This window comes from Pteropus medius, unplaced genomic scaffold (genome assembly GCF_902729225.1).
Source record: "Pteropus medius unplaced genomic scaffold, Ma_sr-lr_union100, whole genome shotgun sequence".
Taxonomy (NCBI): domain Eukaryota; kingdom Metazoa; phylum Chordata; class Mammalia; order Chiroptera; family Pteropodidae; genus Pteropus; species Pteropus medius.
Genome location: NW_024347791.1, coordinates 15,050,572 through 15,069,745, shown reverse-complemented (window position 1 = coordinate 15,069,745; position 19,174 = coordinate 15,050,572). Strand labels below are relative to the sequence as shown.

At 36.4% G+C, this 19,174-nt stretch overlaps 1 protein-coding gene across 1 annotated transcript in view; it reads right to left on the bottom strand.

Annotated features, from left to right (window-relative positions):
* CDK6 (cyclin dependent kinase 6) overlaps nucleotides 1–19,174 on the bottom strand; it is a 206,457-nt gene that overhangs the window by 60,302 nt on the left and 126,981 nt on the right. The window lies entirely within an intron of this gene.

Genomic DNA, 19,174 nt, shown 5'->3' with positions numbered 1-19,174 from the left:
TATCCTTACTTACTATTTTGTCTAATTGTATTTTTGTTGGTGTCTATCTAAATTTCTGATATTCTGCTTTATGTATTTTGATGCTAAATGTATTTGGTGCATTAAAATTGCAGTAGCAAGTCTCCAAAACTGGCTGCCATCGATTTTCTTTTCTCCTTGATGCACACATGGCCCCTCCCACCAAGGGATAAAGTCTAATTTGCCTTCCATTGAACCTGAGTTGGCCTTAGTAACTTGTTTGATCAACAGGGATGGTTGAAGTGATGTCTGAGACCGCCACAGCTAGGTCACAAGAAACCTGATTGCCTGGATCTTTTGAATACTTGATCTTGAGATTTTCCACTTAGAACCCAGCTGCCATGCAGTGAGAAGCCCACAAAGACATTCTGGTCAACAGCTCTAGCTGAGCTCTCAACTAAAAGCCATGTGAGTGAGCCATCCTGGACACTCAAGCCCAACTGACCCCGCCCCCCCGCCCCTCTAGATGACTGCAGCTCCTGCCAATGTCATATGGAGCAAAGAACTGCCCAGCGGGGTCCTGTCAACCCACAGAATTGTGAGTGATAATAAAATGGTTGTTTTAAGTTTTGGGGTGATTATATGGTATATCTAACTGAAACAAGATTTTTGACGTGTTCTTCCTCTTCATCTCATTCAACATATTTTGCTTTGAATTTATACAAAGGCTCAAGATTTGTTTAAGGCATATTTGGTTGATATCTAATAGAGATGGTGGTCATGTAGTAGAAATTGAAAAGAAGAGAAACAAACCCCAAGCGCACAAACCTACAAAAAACAAATACCCAAACAATGTTACTCAGTTATCATTTGGCTCCATCATATCTTCCCAACATCATCTCCCATCGTATTTCCAAACCCCTTACAGTTTAGTCACACAGGAGACCGCACCACTGGCTCTCAGCCCTGACTGTGCACCTGAATTATCCAAGGGGACTTTAGAAAAGCATCGGTGTCTAGCCCTTACCTCGCTTTCACTGAATTAGGTGTCCACGGGTGGGGGCCCTGGACTGGTTTTTCTTTTCTTTTTAAGTTCTTTGGGTAACTCTAACCCTTGGCTAGGTTTGAGCACTGTTATATACACATATCCCCCAGCTCCAGTTTCCATGCTTTCATTGATGCTGTTCTCCTCAGCTGGAGAGCTCTCTTTCATCCCCTCCACATGCAGAAATTCTACTTAGCCTATAAAGCCCAGCTTTGATGCCATCACCTCCCTGAACTCACTGCCACCTGAAAATGATACCTTGTAATAAGTTCATAACTTGGTTTGTCCAGGGGGTATGGACTCAATTTTATTCATGCTTATGCCCGCCACAATTCCGTGCACGTAACAATCGAGGTTTAACAGATACCAAATTAATGATTTAAAGGCAATCATCCCTAGAAGATAACTGGGCAAAATTTAATTACCAGTCATTCTCCACCACCTCCCCCCAACCCAGAAAAGGTACTTACTACTTTTTCTAAGCAGAGTGTCCGATTCTGAGCTCTAGTTTTTAGTTATAATTTATTTCTGCTTTACTAACATTTCTCGCTGGAGGAACACTTTTCTACTTCTCTGATACACTGTAAACAAAAGTGCAGGTGCAAACTGTCCTTAAAGTTCCATTTGAGTGGTTTACAGAAATACACACACAGACTTATCTTCTCGCCCCAATTCTTAAGTCTAGCCTAACATCATATAAGATGAAAAGTTTAATCTGAATACAGCATTATTTTAAACTGTTTTCTCAAGAGGCTGTCATTTCTGATTGATTATCCATCCCAAACTGCTTTGGAAGAACTATCTTTATTTTCAGTACTTTAATCAGTGATACTTATTATAATCATCAAATAAATGTTTTGACAGCTAAACTAATAACAATAAAGATATGTTTAGGAAGTTCCCTTCTGTTCCTTTTAAAATTAACACTCAAAATAGATAATGAATTTTTATCAAATAGTTTTAAAAATGTTTTTTAATAATAACCATATGATCATTCCCTTTTATTCTATTAATAATATATTAATTACATTAATACATTTCCTAACATTTTACCTTGTCTTCTTGGAATGAATCATTCCTAATCATGGTTTATTATTCTTTTAATAGACTCTTGGATTGTATTGGCTAATGTTTATTTAGGATACTAACGTACATTCATAAGTGAGACTGATCTATAGTTTTCTTTTTTGTGTTAAGTTTTCATGTTTGATATTGGGAATATGTGAGTTTTCCATCCTTTTCTATATTCTGAAATATTATAAACAACATAGGAATAATCAATTCCTTGAAGGGTCTGGATCTTTCTTAGCAGTTTATCTTTAACAATCTTGTGAATTTCTTCTTGGTAATTAGTTTGTTCAGCTTTCAACCACTTTTTTGAGTCAATTTTGCTAGTGATAATGAATTTCTCTATGAAAACCTTTAAACCAGATTTTAAAATGTATTGGCTTAATTTTGTACCTGTATTTTTTTCTAATTATTTTAATATCATCTGCTTCCTTGCTGTATATTTTTGTTTTCTCTTTATATCATTCAGGTTTTCCAGGAGTTTAGCTACATTATTTATTTAAAAAAACTGAGATGGAGTTTTATTTCCATTTTGAGAGAATAATTGTTTTACTTTATAATTTGTTGACTTCTAGTTTTCTCATTTTTATTAATCTTTGAATAATATGTGATTTAACTTTAATTTTCTCTTAAAACAAGAGTAAACTAATTTGAAGAATAAATTATTTATAAAAGTGTTTCAAAATTTCCATATGGTCGGGTTATTTATGGTTATCTTTTAATTGCTAAATTTCTAGTTTTATCGTATCATAGTCAGAGAATATAACCTGTACAATTTCTACTTGGTAGAATCTATTATTGTTTTCTTAATGACTATGCACATACTTGGTTTTTGTTCCATAGTGGATAGGAGAGTATTCTCTTTCAAGTGTAAAGTTCTTTATTACCAAGAGTTTGTCTCACACAGATACTTATATTTTCCTATCCTTTGTCTAACTCTGAAATAGAATTTGAGTTTTTGTTTTCTTCCTCCAGAATCTCCTTGTATTTCTAAGGATTTCTGCCTTATATACAATGGCCTTATGTTTTTGGTTAATAAAATTTATGACAACAAAAATATTATCACGATAATAAGAGTTTAGATGATGGTAGACATAAAATATAAAATAAATACACAAATTCTAGTAAGTCTGTTACAAAATATAATGGAAAAAAGATCCCATTCACTATAGCAACAAGAGCTGTATATCGCTGAGAAATAAAAAAAGCACTATCTATATAAATAAAATGATATACTATTGTTAAAGAACATAAACTAAATATTGAGACAAACCATGGCTAAGATGGGAACAAGTTATATGGTAAAGATAATAGTCACTCCTATATTGACACAAAAATTTAAGATAATCCAATGATTTTGGTGAGGAAATTTAACTTTGACAGTAAGGTACCTCTGGCAGAATAACACTTAAGAACAGCCAAAAATGGTTTCAGCAATAAGGATGATGGGGATTTATGCTCTGTTATCAAAATATACTCTAAAGTATAGCAAATAAAATGGTAGTACTAACAGATTACAAGAAGAGTAAAGTCCAGAAAGAGATTGGTATGTTTACGAGGTTTAACACTCTTACATGTGCCTAAAATTCATCTTAGTGAGAGGGAAAATATACTTCAACATGTGAAAGCAAGACAACCGGCCATCTATCTGGAAGGAGGAAAGTTTGATCCCTACTTTACACCATCTATAAGAAGAAAGTGTATGTAGATTAAAGATCTAAGAAGTAGAGTTAAGAAATGTATTAGAAGAGAATAGAAGAGGACTTTGGGATATGGAAGCCTTTTTTAGCATGAGGAGAAATCTGGAAGCCTGACATGAAAAGATTTATAGATACAGCTATTAAAAACTGAAATCCTCTTCAGCAAACACTGTATATAAAGGCAAAGGACAAATGACAAACTGGGAGAAAACATCTAAAACAAATTACATCGATAAAACATTAAAACACAAAAATGGATAAAAAATATGAAAAGACAATTCACAAGAAGAAAAAACTATCAAAGAGACTCAATCTCTTTAAAAGAAAGGAAGAAAGAAAGAAAGGAAGAAAAGAAGGACGAAAGGGAAAAAGTCATCACAGTAAAGGGCCTGATTGGCAGAAATGAGCAGAATGACACCGTTCAGAATTGGCCATGGTATAGGAAAACTGTCTTAAATCTCAAACTGGCACAACCATTTTAGAGGACAATCTGACAGTATCTATAAAATTAATAGTGCCCATGTCCCTGTCCAAGTTTTACTTGTGGAAATTTACCTTACAGGAATATTCTTAGTATACAAAGAGCTATTCAAAAGGATGTTTACTCTATAATAATTTCCAACAGGGGGATAGTATTTGGTCATTAAAAAAGATGAGCTAGCTTCCAACCTGCTCATTCCTGCTCACACACAAAGATGTCCATGATATACTGTTAGGTGAATAAATAAGTTTTGCAACAGTGTGAATTATATTCCAATTTTTATTAACAGGTTATGTGTGGGTATAAATGTAATAATCATACATGCATACAAAAACGTCTTCCAGGGCACATAGCTTGAAATGGACATCAAGCTTTAAATGGACAATGGATACAAAAACATGGCAGGGCAAGAGGTAGAAAGTTGGAAGGAAAAGAGGGACTGAATGATAACTTCAGAGGTGCAAGATCGATCACTTGCTGTCAATAAGCACACTTTAATAGCTCAGAAAATGGAATTTCAGAGAGGTTGGGTAATATGGCCAGAACCTCGGAGCTCAGAAGTGAGAGGACTGGGATTCTCACTAGGACTGACTTCAACCCTGTGCTCCTTCCTCAACATCCGACGGAACATCTTTAATTCAGCATTCCAAACATCCACAAATCAATAGGCAAACATACAGGCTGTAATTAAATAACCAACAGGAAAAGATTTTAAATTTACTTTAAATATTTAATGTGAACTTTTAAAAGGGTTTGCAAATCTTACAAACTCAGCTATCCTTTGGGGTTAAATGATTTCTATTTTTTAAAAAAAGGTTTAAGAAAAAGGTTTTTATACTTCAAAATTTAGTTCTGGACCACAGCAGCGCTCTAGGTGGTATGATGTCTATTCGTCAAATCCCCATTTGATAACTTCAATGAAAGCTAAGATTTAAAAATCTCTTTGGTATCCCTAACATTTTTGCTTTGGTCTATGTGTATGGAAATCACTGCAACAGAGTGAGAGGACTAGATTCATTTATTAGGTTTATGTTTATACTCTATTTGAACTATCAGCATTTGTCTAAAGAAACATCTTTTTGGTTTAATCCTCACGTAATTCAACATGTTTGAATTCAAAAACAAAGCATGAATTGTACAAGACTTACATTTCTAGTTAATTCTCTAAGACAGTAACCCAGATAATGCCCAGGGCCTACATTTAAAAATAACAAATTACTACTTTTTGCCACAGATATAAATCTAATAATTGTTCCATAGTTTATGTAATATTATCTCATATATTGAGAGAACGTCCCCAGTTTTAATTTGCTAATTTATGTAGCTGTTCTACATTCTCTGACTCAGAGTCCTTCAATCCTCACTTTAAGTTACTATAATTTAAAATATCTCAAATTATGACAATTTCTTTAATTTCATGAGATTTAAAATATAGAGGTTCCAAGTTTTTGACAACAAATTGTAACAATTTTTCCTGACAGTAAAATATAAATTCTGTTTGCTTAGTAATTATTATACTTCTGTGCCTTTAATAATTTCTGATAGAAAATAACTTAAAACCAGTTTAAGGAACATATAAGCAGATTTATTAATTTTTGTTTGAAAGCTTTATAAAGACAAAACTATAAAAAATGTATCAAGGTTTTAGTATATGAAGTAAAGAAGTTCTCAACAATGTAATTAACTTCTACCTAAAAGTTCTCTGTGTTTTATAATTTCTAAATAGCCTAAGTAAATATAAGGGTAAATCTAAATTTAAAAACATGTTGAGGGAAACAATGACTGCAATACATAAAGATCAACATTTAGAAATCTATGACAAAGGTGGTTTCTAACGATAATAATGCAGTTATCTACTAAGCAAAGATAACAACAGAAACTATGGACAGAGTTTGGAGGTTGGAGCCAGCTGGAACCAAAGCAAATACGATGTTTATTACAATCATTACATGTATTAACAGCCTCTAGAGGCGCTGAACGGATTTGGCAACAGGAGGGGGAGCGGAAGACTGGGGGGGGCGGTTCAAGGATATTTACACAAGTGTATGTATCTGTTTAAACTGCTTTGATCTCTATTCACAATTTTTTGAACCAGTTCAATAACAGTAGAAGATAAAGTAGAGCCAAGGCCAACTCTGACTTAAAATACATGTCAGAGGAAACCACTCTTACTTAATATTTGACTTAACAGTCTTTTATTCATGTACCCTTTCAACTGAGATCCTGAAAAAACTTTGTATATGTTATTGGGATCATTCTTATTATATGGATACATGCTTAAACAGCAGAAAAGCATGTTATGAACATTGTGCTGGATATCTTCCTTTTGGCTCTTTGAATGGTCTCTGCCTTGGGAAGTGGATCTGTATCTATCATAAGCTTCCAGCTTATTTTTGGGTTTGGCCAAGGGGTAGCCTAGGCTGGAGTTCACAGAAAGGTATACAAGTGAAGCAGAGTCTTTAACTCCTAGATTTCCTCCCAGTAAGGTTGTCTAGAGCTAGCTGTGTTGCCATCACACAGTCATTGTCCATCCTGAGCAGCCTACTCTATCTGATTCCAGTAACTGCTCCCCTTCTTCCATTCAAGCCTAGAAATGGTTAACAGCCTGGATGCAAACTAAGACTCCAGTTCTAGCACCATTTACTGCACTTCCCTTAAACTCACTTCTTTATAAACCTTGTCTTTGTAAACAAACCTTTCATGAATTATCTTATTTTTAGGGTGTCATCTACTTCCTTTTGGGACCCTGACGAATGCAGTCAGTTTGCAGATGAAGAAACTAGCACGGGTGGCAACTTCCTCCCTAAGCCTCAGTCTTTTCACCTGTTAAAGACGACAGTTAGACTAGAGGGTCTGTAAGGCGACCTCTGTTAACATTCTAGGAGTCCCTAAATGATGTGACAATGCTAATAAAAGATTTAAAAAATGTATATACTGTCCAGACCAAGAACTCTATCTTTGGACATCCTCGCTTGTCCTTTAGAAATTATTTATGAAGTGTACTGGGCGGGGGCGGGGCGGCGATATTTTTCTGGGACTCGCTTCAACAAGTCTCAAATGTAAACTTAAGATAATGATTTCTGAGGAATATGGAAGCGATCTTTGGAATAATCAAAAATCTTCATATTGTTAAAGTGAAGGCTTTCTAAGCTGTCCTCTAAGCTGTTTATGTGCTCCATACCAACATAAAATTCTCTAGAATGTATGTTTTTTCCCTCCAGAAGATTATTATGGTTTTGCAAAGTGAAAAATCAAAATTAGTGGCAATTTCATTGACTTTTCCTAAAGAGTCCCAAAATTCAATTCTTTAAAATTATACATTTAAATTAAGACTATTATAAATAATCAGAATTCTAATTCTAGCAAGCAGTCTTATGCCTCTTAAATAGAAACTATTAAGAGGAAACTATTAAGAGTTAAACGCCAATAAAACTTAACACACAAAGTACTTTGCAGCAAACAGTAATGGAGTCATCTCAAATGGACTCATTTATAATCTAAGGGCCAGAACAAGATGTTTTGATACATGATAAAAAAAATGGATGAGGTCTACACAAAGACAAGGTTCTCAGCATTGAGCTCGGTGCTAGTAACAATCCAGGCCTCTGCTCCGATGCATCCATTACCAGCAGGAAGGCTATCTGTCCTTCCCAGGACCAAGGCTGTCCTGGTTCACAGGGGGCCACTGGCTCCCATTTAGATGTGCTGATTTCCAGCTGTCTGGCCATTGCTTCTGTGGTTTTCTCTGTGGGTTTATTCTTTCCCTGAGTCTCTACAGGTCCAAATCCTCACATATCATTTCCTCCATAAAGGCTTCCCTGATCTGCTCGCTGGAAGCTCTTCCGCGAGCTTTTACTCCACTTCTCTAGCACCTGACCCTCCCTTTCTATTTTCCATTATTGTTGTTTGATTCACTGGCCACAGTGTGTATATAGTGTCACGTGCGAAAGGTGCTCAGGAATGAACGGATGATTGAGAACATGACTGAACCACAGGGAACTCCTGGGGCAGTGCTGACGGTGCGCAGAGGTACTCGGCAGACTGGAGAACATGGAGACAACAATCAGCCCTCTGTATCCGTGGGTTCTGCATGTAGAGTCAACCGATCATGGATCAAAAATATTTGGAAAAAAAAGAAATCCCAGAAAGTGTCAAAAAGTAAAACTTGAATTTTCCATGTGCCAAGCACTATACTACCTGAATGAAGTGACGCGCAGGCATAACCTGCTGTAGCCTATATGCAAATATAGGTTATGTGCAAATATAGGTTATGTGCAAATACTACACCATCTGTGGATTTTGGGATTTATGGGGTTTGGGGAGGTGTCCTGACACCAATCTCCCATTGGATATCAAGGAAGGACTACAATTAGGTATCTTTTAAAAATAAGAAACTGGACCTGTGGAGGGAGGTGGGGCTGGACCCAGTTTGAATCAGAGGATATATAAAAAGACTTGAAGGGCAACGGCACAGGGAAAATGAGCTGCGATGGGTGTTCCCTCCAAGCAGAGACAGAGGCAATCTTTGGGGAAGAGCCACTCAGTAGACGGGCCTGTGTACTGTTTCCGAGGGGGGATGATAACGACCCACTAAGGATGAATGGAGGTGGAGTTCAGGGAGCCACACTTTTCACCATGCCAGCAGCACTTGCCACCTCTTTCTGAGCCTCTCTCCCATTTGGTTAATTTATAAGCAGATCTACCTAAAAAAGGGTTTTACTCAGGAAATCGAATCAAGCCTTTAAAAGTTCACGTGAACTTCAATTCAGTTCATCATGTGAGTGCCTACTCTATGACAGGTACCCTGTTAGTACTGGACAGACGGTCACAAATTAGGAAAGCTGCAAGTCGAATGTGTTGGCTGAAGGACACCTGGGGAGGGGACAACTGGTAGCGATTTAAGTGCAGAATGCTAGGGTCCTGTCCAAGCGGTCCTTCTACTTTTCCAGTAACTCCTTGGAGGTCTTTGCCCTCACCAGACTCTTAAATAACTGTTTTCTCTAAAGCTAGATCCTCAGGCAGTTTCTTTTCTTATGTAATGCACAATCCCTGGGAAGCATCATATGTGGATACCCCCGCCAAACCCCCGCCAAGTCCATACTGTGCCCAGACCTGACAGAGTACCTGACCCAATTGGGTCCTGGACATCACCACTTAGTAGTCCCATAGGTACTTCGATTTCAGAATATGTGAATTGTCTATCCTCTGAAGCTTGCTTCTCTTAGATTCTTTCTCTCTGCAAGCAAAATAACTCGGCTCCCCACTCGTCTCCACTATCAATAAAGTCGCTAGATCCTGACAATTCATTATGAATCTGTCCTCTCCCGACGGTCTTTTCCTAACAGTCTGTCTCCTTCCTCTCTGTCCTCTCTACTACATCTGAAGCTCTGCTAACCACACTCCTGCTTAAAATCCTTCATCCATTCTCCAGAGCTTTTAAGGTCAAGTTCAAGTCCAGTTTACCCATGATGCCCTAATGGTCTGGCTCTCATCCTCTCTTGTTTTTCACCTGTTCCTCCTTCATATGAAAGCTTTCCTCTACCCACTCAGAGGCTTTATGCTCTATCATTGTTCAAATATGCATGCTGTGTCATGCCTTGTGGCCTTCCCACACACTGAGACCTTTCTCTGGAACATCCTCTCACAGCACCATTTTTAATTCTTGTGAACCTTGGCCTTCCTAGTCCTCCTCAATTACATGCAGTCACAGCACTTAACACACTGTATCCCACTTGTTGTGTAATTATTGCCTACTAGACCCAAAGCCAACCCTTTGAGGACAGAGACCATTTCTAAGTGGACTTTTCATCCCCAGCACCTCACTATCCCAGAGCACTGTGGATAGCAGGCATAAAACACATGTATGTTCCAATAAATAAATGGGTAGCCAGAAGACAGAACGAAGGGTTACAGGGTTAGGATGGAAAACCAGGGCAGGATACAAGGGTTTCTATTACAGTATAAATTTACAGACCATGGCGATGTATTCATACCCACACCAGGCATTCTGAGAGTCCACCAACACTATCTTTAGTCAACAGATAACTTTTTAATAAAGTGTGAAGACCATTTTATATTTGTAAAATGAAGTTTTAAAATGCCTTAAGAGGCCATGTTTTCCTCAGGCTGTATTGTTTAAATTTCATCTTGAACTTGTGAAACTTAAAACAGTTACCACTTGCTAAATGTCTATTATGTTTCAAGTAACAAACTCCTTCTCTTTTTAGAAGTACAGTATAGTTTTGATTTTGACACTAACCAATCACATGCTTGATCTCCCTCGGCCTTCACCATAGAAACCAAGCAAATATTTGTAGACATTCCTTCAACCTTCACAGATAAGTAGAAATGAAAATTATTCTGAATACAGGATATGGCAGGCTGCAGAGCTCATCGTTTCCTTTTAAAAGTTGTTTTAACTTATAAGAAAATCTATATGCTTGGGAAGGCTACATAATAACTCATTTGATTTTTTATTATGAAAATAGTCAAATGTCTCTAAAGTCCGTGATTTCTTTCTCCTGGGTTACTATGTTCATTTTTATGTAGGCTGCATGTAAACCGACTGAATGAGCACTTGCAAGATATATGGTTAGTACAAGTGGGGAGGGAAATGGAAGCATAGTTTTAAAATTTAAGTTCAAGCTCAAACATTCTTCAACATCTTAAAATTCAGTGGGCACTGCCCTCCTTAAATGGGAAGGATTTGGAGACCTTCAGCTGGAAGGAGCTACCAAGATATAGTCCATTCTATAATACCTGTTCCCCGACAGCTTCTGCTATACACCTCCAGCTCCAAAGGTGCACGGAGATACATACGAGAAAAGAAAACCAGCCATGCAGTTTCAATCGGGGCTTCCAGAAATGAATTTAAAGTCTACAGAGGATTCTAGCGCTCCCACTATATTTTGTGATTTTAGCTTTAAAGGTAAGAACTAAAGGAAATATGCTTCTGAAGGTTAGGATATTTCATACTGCTCATTTAGCAAGATTAAAACTGCAAACAAAAAAGGAGGACATGACTGAGAGAAGGACTTAGACTGCAGCATTAGGAATTTGGGTTAGATAGAAGGAAGTATTTTCTGACAAGGACTGTTAAATGTCAGATGGATTATTGGGGGATTTTGTGATCTTTTCTCTAAAAACTTTTCATTTTTATCCTATCTGGGACAAAGACATGGGCTAGGGAAGGAGGGAAAAAAAAAAACAACATCTGTAGGGCACAGAACATGTAAATACTGTGCTGGATTGACTTCAATTGTTACCTTTTATAATCTTCAGTTTAATGGTATGAAGTAAGTATTGATGACTTTATATTTAAAGATAAGGAAGCTGACACTCACAGAAGTTATGTAAATTGTCCAGGACCAATCAGTTAGCAAATGGCAAAACCAAGACTTGAAGAAGGTTTTATAGGAATCAGGTTCATTCACCTCACTGTGGAGACTGAATGACCTCAGGTCTTTTTCTTTTTTTTAAAGCTCAATTACAATAAAAAGTCTGTATTTTCAAAACAATTATTTCCATAACAATGTGGGTTTAACAGAAAAGCTGATAAAAACAAAAGAAATGGTTTTCCTAGGATAATGGAATCCCAAAGGATTTCACCAAGATGGCCATCAGTTGAGGGATCAGGGCTGAGGATGCGCAAATGGCTGGGTCCTGGGTGAAGGGCAGGGAAATTCTCCCTATCCACAGTGCTTTGCACAGGGACCTGAAGTCTGGTGCCATGTGCACAAGCATGTTTCTGCTGGTAAATGGCTCATGCTGTTATCCCAGAGATCATCCCAGATCACAGCATCATCCTTCCTCCTAAACTTGTTCTCCTTTTGTATACCTATCCCTACAAACCAAATCACTATTTAACTAGTTTGCCAAGTCAGACTCTTCCTCAGACTTACCCCTCATCCATTCATGCAGACACAGTATAAAGAGGTGCCTTCTTATCTTTACAAAAGAGCAAAATGCACATAGGACTATAAGTTGTGGAAGTAGGAGGATGGAAAATACACAGTTTGGAGAACCTGAATACTATCACCCAACATTTTATAACACTGTTCCAAAGTAAAAGAAAAAATTCACATCACTGAGCATAAGAAATGCTCAGGTTTGAAGACTCGGTGTACTTGTATGGGATGACATATTCTGGGTTTTACTATCTGATTTCAAAGTTACTAAAAAAGAAGTCTGACATGTAACATGTATCCTAGCCCTTCATGTCCCATCTTTCTTTTATAAATTTATTCTTCCCTTTCTTCTTTTATTCTTTTAATTTCCCCCTTCTTTCTTTTCTAAAAGACTTTGCTATACTTAAGGATTTTTAATATCTTTATACCTTCTATGAGCAAAGGGGAAGAAAAAGATCACTGAAAGGGAATATAGCTCTGTTAATTAAATAGGTAATTAGAAAATATACAAATTCATTTGCTCTTGATGAGCCACAATACTTCTCTTAAAAATGTCTCAGTTTCTAAGAAGAACCACACTACTACCAAGGAGTTTGCAGAGTATTTCTAGGTACATCCGCTGTCAGGAGAGATACATGTGTGAACATAAAAACCAGCGGAAGGCTTCTCACCTAGGCTCATGAGCTCATGCTGCACATGTGTTTGGGCCAGTGTGGCTGCTGCATGCAAACGCTGCTTGAAAGGAAAAGTAACCCTTTAGTTTGGGTAAAATTTACCTCAGAACTAATTCAAAGAAATAGTAGCTTTCCATTTACAAACATTTCAAAGAATATTGCTGCTTTCTAGAAATCTGTGGCAAGTAGCTCCTTTCCTCCTTGAAACAGCTAGGGCTTTGACAAATGGTCCCAGAAATGATTACTGTGATATCTAAGAAAACATGTAGATCATACAAAATATTTACATTATTCTTTATTAACTGAGAAGTAGTCTTAAATTACCATTCTAGATGTTTTATACAAAGATCTTGATATATGTCAAAAACAGAAGCAGAGCCTAGTGATACCAGCTGTGAAAGCCTTCCAGAACATTCTAAGACTCCTGCTCTAGACAGCACAGGTCTCTTATAGCCCCTGCTGATGTATGTTGTGACCATAAGAATCTGCTTCCATCTCTACCATCCCTACAAGACTGAACAGCAAGGACTGAGTCTTACTTATCTTCGGATCTCCAAAGCTTAGCACTATCTGACATACATCAGGCATTCAATAACTGTTACATATATGACCAAGAAGTTCCTGCAAGTTTGCTTCCAAACTACAAAAACAACCCAAAACCAGGGAGGGAAAAAAAATTCCACCTGTCTTGGATTATTCTGAATATACAAAAGGTGTTCCACCTTGATAAATATGGTAACAAAATCAAATTTCTTGTAAAAAGCAAATAAATTTTTGCTACCTATTGGCATCACTTGATAGGTAGTTAAGACATTCATTTACTTATTTATATTAGAGTACTCACAAATCTTAAAGTGTACAATGCATTTTTACATACTTACATAACTACCACTCAGATCAAGATACAGAAGGCCTTCTTGTGCCTTTCCTAGTCAATATCAGTCCTGCACCACTATTCTGACTTACATCACCATGGATTAATGTTGCTGGTTTTCGAACTTCATATAAAAGAAAATATGCACGTTGTTGTGCATACCAGTAATTTGTTCCCTTTCATTGCTGTTTAGTATTCCATTGTGTCAACATGCCAGAAGTTATCAAGTCTTTTTTTTCTGTTGATGGGTGTTTGTAGTTCTTGGCTATGGTGAATGAACATTCTGCTATGTACATTTTTGTGTACCTTTCTTGTTGAGACATATATATGGAGAGGGAGAGAGTAGTTGAACCATTATCTACTCCCTCCAGGAATGCATGAGAGGTTCCAGTTTCTTCATGTCTTTGCCACCACTTGATATTCCCAACCATTCCAGTTAGTGTACCTCCTATTCTTTTGACTAACCAATTCATAAGAATATAAGGTTCTAAAAAAAAATGATAATATAGTTGGGATTTATTAAAGCACTAACTAGAACCTCTTTGTAATGATAGAATAAATAATGATACTTATCATTTGTGTATAGATGTGTGTGACTCAATAATTTAACACATTTTTTTATTTTATTTACTTGCTATATTAAAATTATTGAGGTGACATTGGTTAATAAAATCAAACGGGTTTCAAATGTACAATTCAATATCACATCATGTGTATATGGCATTGTGTGTTCACATCCGAAGTTAAATTTCCTTCTGTCACCAAATATTTGAACCCCCTTAATCCCTTTAAGACAATTTTTTTAAATGTTAGGTTTCTCTTCTCCCTTTTGCCCCTACTACATCTGACATTTAGCAAATTTCTACCTCTATATCCATCTGTCTTTCTTTGGAGGTGTATAAGCAATATATTTATACAGAGTTCTTAGACAATTAGAAAATTTGGGCATTAAATCGGGAAATAAACTAAAAAATATTGTGAAATATTTGTGTCAAGATTCTAAGTTAAAATAATAATGCAAAAGTTTTAGAAGTTGTTGGATGGTGGTTTTTACTGGATTTCCTATATAAAATTCTGAAATACCATTATAAACTAAATACCATTATAAACTAAAGTATAGAACTATATACCTGACAGTATATAGTCCGGTAGCTTGGTTAAGAGGCAAACCCTGAGCTATTGGCTCCTGTTGACACATATCCTTCTGAAGAGGTCATGCAGTCACGTTTCTATCTGTGGTGAGCCTATATTCACATTCACCCAGGCATAAAATTTAGGACAAAGAAATGATGGCAACTATTTCGGGGCTGGGGGGTGGGCTGCAGGACAATCATCAGTGTACATGTGGTACCATTTTCCCTTGTTCAGAAACTCTGAATTACTGTAGAAATTATTTTCTTCATTTAGTAGATAAACACTGCAGAGTGCTACATGGTGGCTGGCATTCAGTGCTAGTGAATGAACCACGGTTCCTGCCCTTATGGGGCCTACAGTCTGACTGCAAAGGTATAGTGGGAAAGATGGGGAAAATACTACGACTCAGCCTTGAAAGTTATGCTTATTGGGGTAAACATAGAGAATCTGTGAGACTCTGCTTTCAACTTAAAAATGAACCAGATTCAAATAATTCCATCAGTATTTTCTATTAATAAAGACATTTCCAGTAAGAGAGGAATATTGGTAGTATCTTAGAGATGATGTGAGAGGAACCCATTTGGCTATACTTTTAAATACTAGTAACATTTCTACCCTGACATATTAAAGACTGAGAAGTTCTACAGTTTAAAAAGAAACCTATTTAATTTAATATTTATCAAATATTGTCCATGGAATGATTTTTCCCCCTCATATAACACCTATTACCATCCTATAGAATTAGGGTTCCTTGGAAAGTGCTTTGAAAAGCAATAGTCTATAACAATGTACAGGGTTAGAAGCAAATAATACAAAATAAATTTTGAAATGTATGCACGCATACAGCTTAACATTCTTAACTAGTGTCATTCTCAAAAATAAGGGCTTATATATCGCACTTTAAGTACGCAACATATATAAAAATTTGGTTTGGCATTGAAAATTAAAGCACAAAATGAAAATAAAAGTTGCAAAAGTACCCTTCAGGGCTTTGGCATAAACATTATAATGTCGATTACCACCACGTAACATTACAGATGTAGATGCTGAGGAAGTCTTGCTGTCTTTATTAGCCATACTATTTCCGTTAGTACAGATACGCTTCCATTTAGGAAGTGAGTTTTCTGAATACTCTATTTACTTTCAATGACCTCTTTAAGGTAAAAGTAGAATACAGCAAAAATTCTGGTTACTGAAACCTTCCGGCTGTTTGTACACTATTTGAGAAGAAATTTATAATAGTGTAATGTTAAAGTTCACCAACATTTACTGGACAACCTACCATGATAGGGATTGAGATTATAAAGATAAATCTTAGACAATGCCTTTTCTGGAGGGGTTTGTAGTCTAGTGAGGCAAACATGAAAAGAAATAACTGTAATATGGTATGGTTGGAAATATAATGAGGCATAAAGGAAGTGCTATGGAAACACAGATGACTTCATTAAAGAGAATGGGTGATTTATTGCTCCTGTAATAAAGTACACGTAACCTTTATACAACAAAAATATGATTGCAATTAAGAAATTAATAAATATTTATTGAGCACCTATTTTATACTATAAATCTGCATGCCAGACTTTCTTAAATGTCGAATCACTACTAGTCTCGTTGAATTTCATATTGTTCTCAAAAGAAATGTAAAATATCTCTCAGATTCTTATGTGATTTTATATCCAAAAGTAGAGGGAGCCAAGGTAAAGTTTAAATTTTACACTTTGGAAAAAGTCTAAGGCAAAGAACATCATATGCAAGCAATCCCCTGGATTTGTAATCAGAAATGCAGCAGGTTCTTGAATAACATCATTTCCATAGAATGTTGGTGAGAAAAAAAAAAAAAAGATTCCTGGCTGGGGCCACTGTCTGTGTAGAATTTACATGTTCTCTTCATGTCTGCATGGGTTTCTCTGGGGACTGCAGTTTCCTCCCATGCCACATCTCAAAGTATGCATGTTAGATATTGGTGTGTCTGCACTGTCCCAGACTGAGTGTGGGGGGTGTGTGTGTCTTCTGCGATGGTCTTGTCTATGTGGGCTCCCGCCTGGCGCCCTGAGCTTCTGGGACAGGCTTTGGCCACCCATGAGCCTAAACTGGAATAAGCAGGTTGGAAAATAATTATCTTCCTTGTTTTTATTCATCTTTTTTAAATGTATGTATAGCTCAATGTTTCAATGTTTAATATTAGACGTGTTTTGGGTCTTTATTTATAAGTTTAGTGATGTTTTTGTGACCAGAAATATGCCATAGGAACTTAACTCTTGTCTAATCAATTAGCTTATGGTAAAACTGGTTTTGTTATATACACTATCGTTCCACTTAAAGTTGCAGTTTCTAAGATCCTATCAATGAGGTAAGTGAGGACTTAATGTATACCTATTTCATGCTTTCATTTCATAGAGCCAGCAGAGGGAGTAAACCTCTTCAAAAAAAAGGTCCCATATGTGGAGAAATGAAGACTTCAGATGTAAAGAAAGTTCCATAAAAGAAACTCTAGGTGAGGAGACACATATTTCAAATACGGGAAAGTAATTTAACTATATTTTTTAAGTTCCTGAAATATAATACAAGAGAATAACAAGTACTCATTGAAAAAACTGAAGGATATCATCTTACTGCTCCAATGAGAAGGGACTGAAAGTATGAACTCTCCCGTCTGAAAGCCATGGCAATCAGAAATTCCTGTAAAATGCATCATGCAGTAAAATCTAATTAATTGGCATTAATAGGAAGGAACTTAAATAGTGCACCTGTTAATTAGCAAGAGCTACTGTCTTGCTGAGCGCCAGTTTCATGCCAAAGATGAGTCCGTACCCACCAATCACAGTACACTTCTGCCTCAATTTCTAAGACCAAGATGCTATCACCTGTGAAGAGAATGGAAGCTTCTCTCTTGAGACTCCCAAATGCTTTGTAACTGCTATAACAAATTCACTTTTTTTAAAACAGAGCTGCATGGCACTAAGCCTTTTTATGATTTTCTTCATGGGGATTACTGTGAGAAAAAAGTTTCATTAATGAAAACCAGGCATTTTAATCTACTTTCATTTCTGGTACATCTATACATTTACTCTTCTCTTCTGATTTATAAAGATATTTTTTCTAATTGATTTATCATTATGTACTTCAATAATGTTTCTAGTTTTCATGAGTATATATAACATTTGTCTTTTAAAGAATTAAATTCAATAGATACTTGTTGAAAAGAATTTATTTTATTTTACAGTCCTTGGGTTGAAGGCTTTTACTTTTACATTCAATCTTTCCTACCTAGTCATAAAAGCATGTAGTGCTCTCACTTAGCCTCTGCGCATAGCTTTGGTTAAACTGTCAGCTTTTATGTAGAATCCACTGTTGGAATGTGAAGTCACTCTAATTTGAAGAGGGAGGAGAAAAATAGGATTCTACAGAAATTGTGAGAAACGTATCACAGTGAAATCAAGGTGTGACATGTTGATGAAGTGAATAGTTGATATGCCAGTCACCAGATGCCTTGGGAACAAGTAAAGACCAAGACTTCATGTTACTTCCTGCTCAGTGAACAAAACATCTCATAATTACTTGTGTGGACTTCTACATGCTGAGGTATACTCACGATGCAAATACCAGCCACTTATTCATCTCATCTTTGGTCGTCAGTAAACTCACCATACAGTACACAGGGTACAAGACTGGATGGAGAAAGGGAAAGAACCCCTGATTGAGATTTGGATAACTGGGTTTTAGTCTCAGATATACCACTAAATAACCTCTGTGTATTATCTTGTGAAAGAAGTAATTTTATATTATTAGGCCCTAGTTTCACCAACTATAAAATCAAGAGGTCACATTAGGTAATTTCTAAAGTCCCTGCAATCCTAGAACCTATAATCAAGAATAAATAAATTCTACATGTTCAGTGACACAGCCTGGACATTGTAGTGGTACCCATACATCCAGGTCAGTGACACTGTTCAAAGAAACTTCACATTTAAAGAAACAGAACTCTGATCAAGAGGAAAAATTAAAGGACATTAACTAGTATCCAACAGAATGTGATTTCATAAAGCAAAACTGGAATTCCAGAAGAGACTGTGAAGAACTTTAAAACGTCATTTAGACTGAGAGGTAAAAGGCAAAGGCATATATCCTATCAACTGCAGTTACAGTCTAGAGCACAGTCACATCTGCGTGTCTGTGCAGTGTAGTAGGGGCTGTTGTCAGTCTCGTATTCTTTTCAGAATCAAGCATCATTATCCAAACAGGAATATATAGTGATAGGCAAGCACCTAAATTTATTACAAAATAAGCTCATAATTGCCATTTCAGAAGGAGTAAGATTTTATATGTCTGCCAG